This window comes from Bombina bombina, chromosome 7, assembly GCF_027579735.1.
Source record: "Bombina bombina isolate aBomBom1 chromosome 7, aBomBom1.pri, whole genome shotgun sequence".
NCBI lineage: Eukaryota > Metazoa > Chordata > Amphibia > Anura > Bombinatoridae > Bombina > Bombina bombina.
The window spans coordinates 437,191,989-437,202,219 of record NC_069505.1 but is presented as its reverse complement, the minus strand read 5'-3'; positions in this window follow the sequence as shown (position 1 = coordinate 437,202,219).

Sequence of the window (10,231 nt, the reverse complement as noted above, 5' to 3'; positions counted from 1 at the left end):
TTAGTGAATCAGTTACACATAATAACAAATACAGGGAGGCTGGATGGAGCTTTAGTGAATCAGGTACAAAGAATAACATAGGGACAGGTGAGGCTGGAGGGAGCTTTAGTGAATCAGGTACATAGAATAACAGGGACAGGTGAGGCTGGAGGGAGGTTTAGTGAATCAGTTAAATATAATAACATAGGAACAGGAGAGGCTGGAGGGAGCTTTAGTGAATCAGTTACACATAATAACAAATACAGGGAGGCTGGATGGAGCTTTAGTGAATCAGGTACATAGAATAACATAGGGACAGGTGAGGCTGGAGTTAGCTTTAGTGAATCAGGTACATAGAATAACATAGGGACAGGTGAGGCAGGAGGGAGCTTTAGTGAATCAGTTACACATAATAACAAATACAGGGAGGCTGGATGGAGCTTTAGTGAATCAGATACATAGAATAACATAGGGGCAGGTGAGGCTAGATGTAGCTTTAGTGAATCAGGTACATAGAATAACATAGGGGCAGGTGAGGCTGGATGGAGCTTTAGTGAATCAGGTACATAGAATAACATAGGGGCAGGTGAGGCTGGATGGAGCGTTTGTGAATCAGATACATAGAATAACATAGGGGCAGGTGAGGCTGGATGGAGCTTTAGTGAATCAGGTACATATAATAACATAGGGACAGGTGAGGCTGGAGGGAGCTTTAGTGAATCAGATACATAGAATAACAGGGACAGGTAAGGCTGGAGGGAGCTTTTGTGAATCAGGTACATATAATAACATAGGGACAGGTGAGGCTGGAGGGTGCTTTAGTGAATGAGGTACAAAGAATAACATAGGGACAGGTGAGGCTGGAGGGAGCTTTAGTGAATCAGATACATAGAATAACGGACAGGTGAGGCTGGAGGTAGGTTTAGTGAATCAGGTACATAGAATAACATAGGGACAGGTGAGGCTGGAGGGAGCTTTAGTGAATCAGTTACATATAATAACATAGGGACAGGTGAGGCTGGAGGGAGCTTTAGTGAATCAGTTACACAGAATAACAAATACAGGGAGGCTGGATGAAGCTTTAGTGAATAACATAGGGACAGGTAAGGTTGGATGGAGCTTTAGTGAATCAGGTACCTAGAATAACATAAGGACAGGTGAGGCTGGAGGGAGCTTTAGTGAATCAGATACATTGATTAACATAGAGACAGGTGAGGCTGGAGGGAGCTTTAGTGAATCAGGTACATAGAATAACATAGGAACAGGTGAGGCTGGAGGAGCTTTAGTGAATCAGGCACATATAATAACATAGGGACAGGTGAGGCTGGAGGGAGCTTTAGTGAATCAGGTACATAGAATAACATAGGGACAGGTGAGGCTGAAGGGAGCTTTAGTGAATCAGGTACATAGAATAACATAGGGACAGGCGAGGCTGGGGGAGCTTTAGTGAATCAGGTATATAGAATAACATAGGGACAGGTAAGGCTGGAGGAGCTTTAGTGAATCTGGTACATATAATAACATAGGGACAGGTAAGGCTGGAGGGAGCTTTAGTGAATCAGGTACCTAGAATAACATAAGGACAGGTGAGGCTGGAGGGAGCTTTAGTGAATCAGTTACATAGAATAACATAGGGATAAGTGAGGCTGGAGGGAGCTTTAGTGAATCAGGTACATAGAATAACATAGGGACAGGTAAGGCTGGAGGGAGCTTTAGTGAATCAGGTACATATAATAACATAGGGACAGGTGAGGCTGGAGGGAGCTTTAGTGAATCAGGTACATAGAATAACATAGGGACAGGTGAGGCTGAAGGGAGCTTTAGTGAATCAGGTACATAGAATAACATAGGGACAGGCGAGGCTGGGGGAGCTTTAGTGAATCAGGTATATAGAATAACATAGGGACAGGTAAGGCTGGAGGAGCTTTAGTGAATCTGGTACATATAATAACATAGGGACAGGTAAGGCTGGAGGGAGCTTTAGTGAATCAGGTACCTAGAATAACATAAGGACAGGTGAGGCTGGAGGGAGCTTTAGTGAATCAGGTACAAAGAATAACATAGGGATAGGTGAGGCTGGAGGGAGCTTTAGTGAATCAGATACATAGAATAACAGGGACAGGTGAGGCTGGAGGGAGGTTTAGTGAATCAGTTACATATAATAACATAGGAACAGGAGAGGCTGGAGGGAGCTTTAGTGAATCAGGTACCTAGAATAACATAAGGACAGGTGAGGCTGGAGGGAGCTTTAGTGAATCAGGTACATAGAATAACACAGGGGCAGGAGAGGCTGGAGGGAGCTTTAGTGAATCAGTTTCATAGAATAACACAGGAACAGGTGAGGCTGGAAGGAGCTTTAGTGAATTAGCTACATCAAATAACAGGGATAAGTGAGGCTGGAGGAAGCTTTAGTTAATCAGTTACATAGAATAACATAGGGATAAGTGAGGCTGGAGGGAGCTTTAGTGAATCAGGTACATAGAATAACATAGGGATAAGTGAGGCTGGAGGGAGCTTTAGTGAATCAGGTACATAGAATAACATAGGGACAGGAGAGGCTGGGGAGAGCTTTAGTGAATCAGATACATAGAATAACACAGGGAAAGGAGAGGCTTGAGGGAGCTTTAGTGAATCAGGTACATAGAAAAACAGAGACAGGTGAGGCTGGATGGAGCTTTAGTGAATCAGGTACATAGAATAACATAGGGGCAGGTGAGGCTGGATGGAGCTTTAGTGAATCAGGTACATAGAATAACATAGGGGCAGGTGAGGCTGGATGGAGCTTTTGTGAATCAGGTACATAGAATAACATAGGGGCAGGTGAGGCTGGATGGAGCTTTAGTGAATCAGGTACATATAATAACATAGGGACAGGTGAGGCTGGAGGGAGCTTTAGTGAATCAGATACATAGAATAACATAGGGACAGGTGAGGCTGGAGGAGGTTTAGTGAATCAGTTACATATAATAACATAGGGACAGATAAGGCTGGAGGGAGCTTTTGTGAATCAGGTACATATAATAACATAGGGACAGGTGAGGCTGGAGGGTGCTTTAGTGAATGAGGTACAAAGAATAGCATAGGGACAGGTGAGGCTGGAGGGAGCTTTAGTGAATCAGATACATAGAATAACGGACAGGTGAGGCTGGAGGTAGGTTTAGTAAATCAGGTACATAGAATAACATAGGGACAGGTGAGGCTGGAGGGAGCTTTAGTGAATCAGTTACATATAATAACATAGGGACAGGTGAGGCTGGAGGGAGCTTTAGTGAATCAGTTACACAGAATAACAAATACAGGGAGGCTGGATGGAGCTTTAGTGAATAACATAGGGACAGGTAAGGTTGGATGGAGCTTTAGTGAATCAGGTACCTAGAATAACATAAGGACAGGTGAGGCTGGAGGGAGCTTTAGTGAATCAGATACATTGATTAACATAGAGACAGGTGAGGCTGGAGGGAGCTTTAGTGAATCAGGTACATAGAATAACATAGGAACAGGTGAGGCTGGAGGAGCTTTAGTGAATCAGGCACATATAATAACATAGGGACAGGTGAGGCTGGAGGGAGCTTTAGTGAATCAGTTACATAGAATAACATAGGGATAAGTGAGGCTGGAGGGAGCTTTAGTGAATCAGGTACATAGAATAACATAGGGATAAGTGAGGCTGGAGGGAGCTTTAGGGAATCAGGTACATAGAATAACATAGGGACAGGTAAGGCTGGAGGGAGCTTTAGTGTATCAGGTACATATAATAACATAGGGACAGGTGAGGCTGGAGGGAGCTTTAGTGAATCAGGTACATAGAATAACATAGGGACAGGTGAGGCTGAAGGGAGCTTTAGTGAATCAGGTACATAGAATAACATAGGGACAGGCGAGGCTGGGGGAGCTTTAGTGAATCAGGTATATAGAATAACATAGGGACAGGTAAGGCTGGAGGAGCTTTAGTGAATCTGGTACATATAATAACATAGGGACAGGTAAGGCTGGAGGGAGCTTTAGTGAATCAGGTACCTAGAATAACATAAGGACAGGTGAGGCTGGAGGGAGATTTAGTGAATCAGGTACATAGAATAACACAGGGGCAGGAGAGGCTGGAGGGAGCTTTAGTGAATCAGTTTCATAGAATAACACAGGAACAGGTGAGGCTGGAAGGAGCTTTAGTGAATTAGCTACATCAAAAAACATAGGGATAAGTGAGGCTGGAGGAAGCTTTAGTTAATCAGTTACATATAATAACATAGGGATAAGTGAGGCTGGAGGGAGCTTTAGTGAATCAGGTACAAAGAATAACATAGGGACAGGTGAGGCTGGAGGGAGCTTTAGTGAATCAGATACATAGAATAACAGGGACAGGTGAGGCTGGAGGGAGCTTTAGTGAATCAGGTACATAGAATAACAGTGACAGGAGAGGCTGGGGAGAGCTTTAGTGAATCAGATACATAGAATAACACAGGGAAAGGAGAGGCTTGAGGGAGCTTTAGTGAATCAGGTACATAGAAAAACAGAGACAGGTGAGGCTGGATGGAGCTTTAGTGAATCAGGTACATAGAATAACATAGGGGCAGGTGAGGCTGGATGGAGCTTTAGTGAATCAGGTACATAGAATAACATAGGGGCAGGTGAGACTGGATGGAGCTTTTGTGAATCAGGTACATAGAATAACATAGGGGCAGGTGAGGCTGGATGGAGCTTTAGTGAATCAGGTACATATAATAACATAGGGACAGGTGAGGCTGGAGGGAGCTTTAGTGAATCAGATACATAGAATAACATAGGGACAGGTGAGGCTGGAGGAGGTTTAGTGAATCAGTTACATATAATAACATAGGGACAGGTAAGGCTGGAGGGAGCTTTTGTGAATCAGGTACATATAATAACATAGGGACAGGTGAGGCTGGAGGGTGCTTTAGTGAATGAGGTACAAAGAATAGCATAGGGACAGGTGAGGCTGGAGGGAGCTTTAGTGAATCAGATACATAGAATAACGGACAGGTGAGGCTGGAGGTAGGTTTAGTGAATCAGGTACATAGAATAACATAGGGACAGGTGAGGCTGGAGGGAGCTTTAGTGAATCAGTTACATATAATAACATAGGGACAGGTGAGGCTGGAGGGAGCTTTAGTGAATCAGTTACACAGAATAACAAATACAGGGAGGCTGGATGGAGCTTTAGTGAATAACATAGGGACAGGTAAGGTTGGATGGAGCTTTAGTGAATCAGGTACCTAGAATAACATAAGGACAGGTGAGGCTGGAGGGAGCTTTAGTGAATCAGATACATTGATTAACATAGAGACAGGTGAGGCTGGAGGGAGCTTTAGTGAATCAGGTACATAGAATAACATAGGAACAGGTGAGGCTGGAGGAGCTTTAGTGAATCAGGCACATATAATAACATAGGGACAGGTGAGGCTGGAGGGAGCTTTAGTGAATCAGTTACATAGAATAACATAGGGATAAGTGAGGCTGGATGGAGCTTTAGTGAACCAGGTACATAGAATAACATAGGGATAAGTGAGGCTGGAGGGAGCTTTAGGGAACCAGGTACATAGAATAACATAGGGACAGGTAAGGCTGGAGGGAGCTTTAGTGTATCAGGTACATATAATAACATAGGGACAGGTGAGGCTGGAGGGAGCTTTAGTGAATCAGGTACATAGAATAACATAGGGACAGGTGAGGCTGAAGGGAGCTTTAGTGAATCAGGTACATAGAATAACATAGGGACAGGCGAGGCTGGGGGAGCTTTAGTGAATCAGGTATATAGAATAACATAGGGACAGGTAAGGCTGGAGGAGCTTTAGTGAATCTGGTACATATAATAACATAGGGACAGGTAAGGCTGGAGGGAGCTTTAGTGAATCAGGTACCTAGAATAACATAAGGACAGGTGAGGCTGGAGGGAGCTTTAGTGAATCAGGTACATAGAATAACACAGGGGCAGGAGAGGCTGGATGGAGCTTTAGTGAATCAGTTTCATAGAATAACACAGGAACAGGTGAGGCTGGAAGGAGCTTTAGTGAATTAGCTACATCAAAAAACATAGGGATAAGTGAGGCTGGAGGAAGCTTTAGTTAATCAGTTACATGTAATAACATAGGGATAAGTGAGGCTGGAGGGAGCTTTAGTGAATCAGGTACAAAGAATAACATAGGGACAGGTTAGGCTGGAGGGAGCTTTAGTGAATCAGATACATAGAATAACAGGGACAGGTGAGGCTGGAGGGAGCTTTAGTGAATCAGGTACATAGAATAACACAGGGGCAGGAGAGGCTGGAGGGAGCTTTAGTGAATCAGTTTCATAGAATAACACAGGAACAGGTGAGGCTGGAAGGAGCTTTAGTGAATTAGCTACATCAAATAACAGGGATAAGTGAGGCTGGAGGAAGCTTTAGTTAATCAGTTACATAGAATAACATAGGGATAAGTGAGGCTGGAGGGAGCTTTAGTGAATCAGGTACATAGAATAACATAGGGATAAGTGAGGCTGGAGGGAGCTTTAGTGAATCAGGTACATAGAATAACATAGGGACAGGAGAGGCTGGGGAGAGCTTTAGTGAATCAGATACATAGAATAACACAGGGAAAGGAGAGGCTTGAGGGAGCTTTAGTGAATCAGGTACATAGAAAAACAGAGACAGGTGAGGCTGGATGGAGCTTTAGTGAATCAGGTACATAGAATAACATAGGGACAGGTGAGGTTGGAGGGAACTTTAGAGAATTTGTTACATATAATAACATAGGGACAGGTGAGGCTGGAGGGAGCTTTAGTGAATCAGGTACAAAGAATAACATAGGGACAGGTGAGGCTGGAGGGAGCTTTAGTGAATCAGATACATAGAATAACAGGGACAGGTGAGGCTGGAGGGAGGTTTAGTGAATCAGTTACATATAATAACATAGGAACAGGAGAGGCTGGAGGGAGCTTTAGTGAATCAGGTACCTAGAATAACATAAGGACAGGTGAGGCTGGAGGGAGCTTTAGTGAATCAGGTACATAGAATAACACAGGGGCAGGAGAGGCTGGAGGGAGCTTTAGTGAATCAGTTTCATAGAATAACACAGGAACAGGTGAGGCTGGAAGGAGCTTTAGTGAATTAGCTACATCAAATAACAGGGATAAGTGAGGTTGGAGGAAGCTTTAGTTAATCAGTTACATAGAATAACATAGGGATAAGTGAGGCTGGAGGGAGCTTTAGTGAATCAGGTACATAGAATAACATAGGGATAAGTGAGGCTGGAGGGAGCTTTAGTGAATCAGGTACATAGAATAACATAGGGACAGGAGAGGCTGGGGAGAGCTTTAGTGAATCAGATACATAGAATAACACAGGGAAAGGAGAGGCTTGAGGGAGCTTTAGTGAATCAGGTACATAGAAAAACAGAGACAGGTGAGGCTGGATGGAGCTTTAGTGAATCAGGTACATAGAATAACATAGGGACAGGTGAGGTTGGAGGGAACTTTAGTGAATTTGTTACATATAATAACATAGGGACAGGTGAGGCTGGAGGGAGCTTTAGTGAATCAGTTATAGACATGTGCATGGCGAAAAAATTCGGTTCGGTTCGGATTGATTCTGAATTTTTCGAAGTTCGGTTCGGATCGATTCGAATTCAGAAAATTTTGAATCGATTCGTTTCGGATTCGTTTCGGATTCATTCGGATTCGAAGAAATTCGGCTGGATTCGGTTCGATTCGGTTCGGAAATTCGGCAATTCGGTAAGTGTTAGGTGGGATCAGACTAGTATTATACTATATATTAGGTGTTAACCTAACATACTGTATAATACTAGTGTAATCCCAATGGCCATCCGAATTTACGAATCGAACCGAACCGAATCGCACATGTCTATTTGTTACATATAATAACATAGGGACAGGTGAGGCTGGAGGGAGCTTCAGTGAATCAGTTACACATAATAACAAATACAGGGAGGCTGGATGGAGCTTTAGTGAATCAGGTACATAGAATAACATAGGGACAGGTGAGGCTGGAGGGAGCTTTAGTGAATCAGGTACATATAATAACATAGGGGGAGGTGAGGCTGGAGGGAGCTTTAGTGAATAAGGTACTGTCATATAACCAGCACTATTGAGCATAGCAGAGGTTCATTTTCTTGTAACCTTAAGATAGGATACATACACACTTTGGAGCCCTTTCCAGTCAAATACTTTGCCATACAGCCTCGCTAATTATTTTCTGGTGAAGCCGCTTCACCCTGAATTTGTAATATCAAGTTGTGCACTAATGTTAGCGCAGTCCAGCTATATCGTATATCGCGACCCAAGCTATAATTAGCCCAACACTTGTAATGTGGCCCCTTATTGGACAACCTTGCAGGTAAATTAAGTGCGCCTGTACAAAAGTTATGCTAATGGAATACATTGAAGACTTTCATTAACTGAGAATGCTGTGGCCCTTAAGCTGGGGCGGATTCTCTTATCCCCTAACCTTGATGGTTTAGGAACCTGAGTTGGTTTTTCATGTATACAGCTGTGAAAATTACACAAAGAATTGTCATTTGCTGTAGAGCTTTATTTGTCCCAGGATCTACATCTCAATTCCCCTTGAGTGGGAAACCAGATACACTATGGCCCCTAGTTATCAAGCCGTCAACCTCAAATACGCTGGAATTCCACAGCGTATTTGTGGCAAGGCTGATTCGCCTTAGTTATCAAGCCCTGCTGCCCGGCAAAAGTAGAATTTTGTGACATAAGCTTCGATCCGCCGGACTCAGTCCGACATAGATCGATTCTTACATCACTCCAGATGTTCCGCACACAGGTTCGGCACAATCTGACTACTTTTGCTAGTTATCAAATGACTAGCAGGTACGCTCTGCACTTTTCCAGCCCCGCGTACCTGGTTTTCAATGGGCGGCGGATCCCATAGGAATCAATGGGAGTCTGACCATAGCGAAAGTTCATGTTCGCTGCTGCCCGATATCCCATTGATTCCTATGGGAGATGTCTGCACCTAACACCCTAACATGTACCCCGAGTCTAAACACCCCTAATCTGTCCCCCCCTACACCACCGCAACTAAAGTTATTACCCCATAAACCGCCGCTCCCGGAGCCCACCGCCACCTACATTATACCTAGTAACCCCAATCCTGCCCCCCCTATACCGCCGCCACCTATAATAAATTTATTAACCCCTATCCTGCCGATCCCGGACCCCACCGCAACTAAATAAATTGTTTAACCCCTAAACCGCCGCTCCCGGACCCCGCCGCCACCTCTATTAAACTTGTTAACCCCTAATCTGCCCCCCCCTACACCGTCGCCACCTATCATAAATTTATTAACCCCTATCCTGCCCCCCTACACCGTCGCCACCTATAATAAATTTATTAATCCCTATCCTGCCCCCCTACACCGTCGCCAGTTCGCCACTATAATAAAATTATTTACCCCTAAACCTAAGTCTAACCCTAACCCTAACACCCCCCTAACTTAAATATTAATTAAATACATCTAAATAAATATTATTCTTATTAACTAAATTAATCCTATTTAAAACTAAATACTTACCTATAAAATAAACCCGAATATCGGTACAATATAACTAATAATTATATTGTAGCTATTTTAGGATTTATTTTTATTTTACAGGCAAATTTCAATTTATTTTAACTAGGTACAATAGCTATTAAATAGTAATTAACTATTTAATAGCTACCTAGTTCAAATAAAGACAAATTTACCTGTAAAATAAATCCTAACCTAAGTTACAATTACACTATCATTAAATAAATTATTCCTATTTAAAACTAAATACTTACCTGTAAAATAAGCCCTAAGAAAGCTACAATGTAATTAATAATTACATTGTAGCTATTTTAGGATTTATATTTATTTTGCAGGTAACTTTGTATTTATTTTAGCTAGTTAGAATAGTTATTAAATAGTTATTAACTATTTAATAACTACCTAGCTAAAAGAAATACAAAATTACCTGTAAAATAAACCCTAACCTAAGTTACAATAAATCCTAACACTACACTATCATTAAATTAATTAAATAAATTAGCTACAAATAACTACAATTAAAAACAATTAAATAAACTAACTAAAGTGACGGGGCGATGAGCAGCGGACTGTGAGAGTTATCACTCATCTGATCTCGCTGCTCTTCGGCTTTTCTACAGCTTTATTGATAAGCTGTCACTAAGCACCCACACTAAAGTACACTGTTCTACCCCCTATACCGGCGCCCCCGGAGCCCCCAACAACTAAATAAA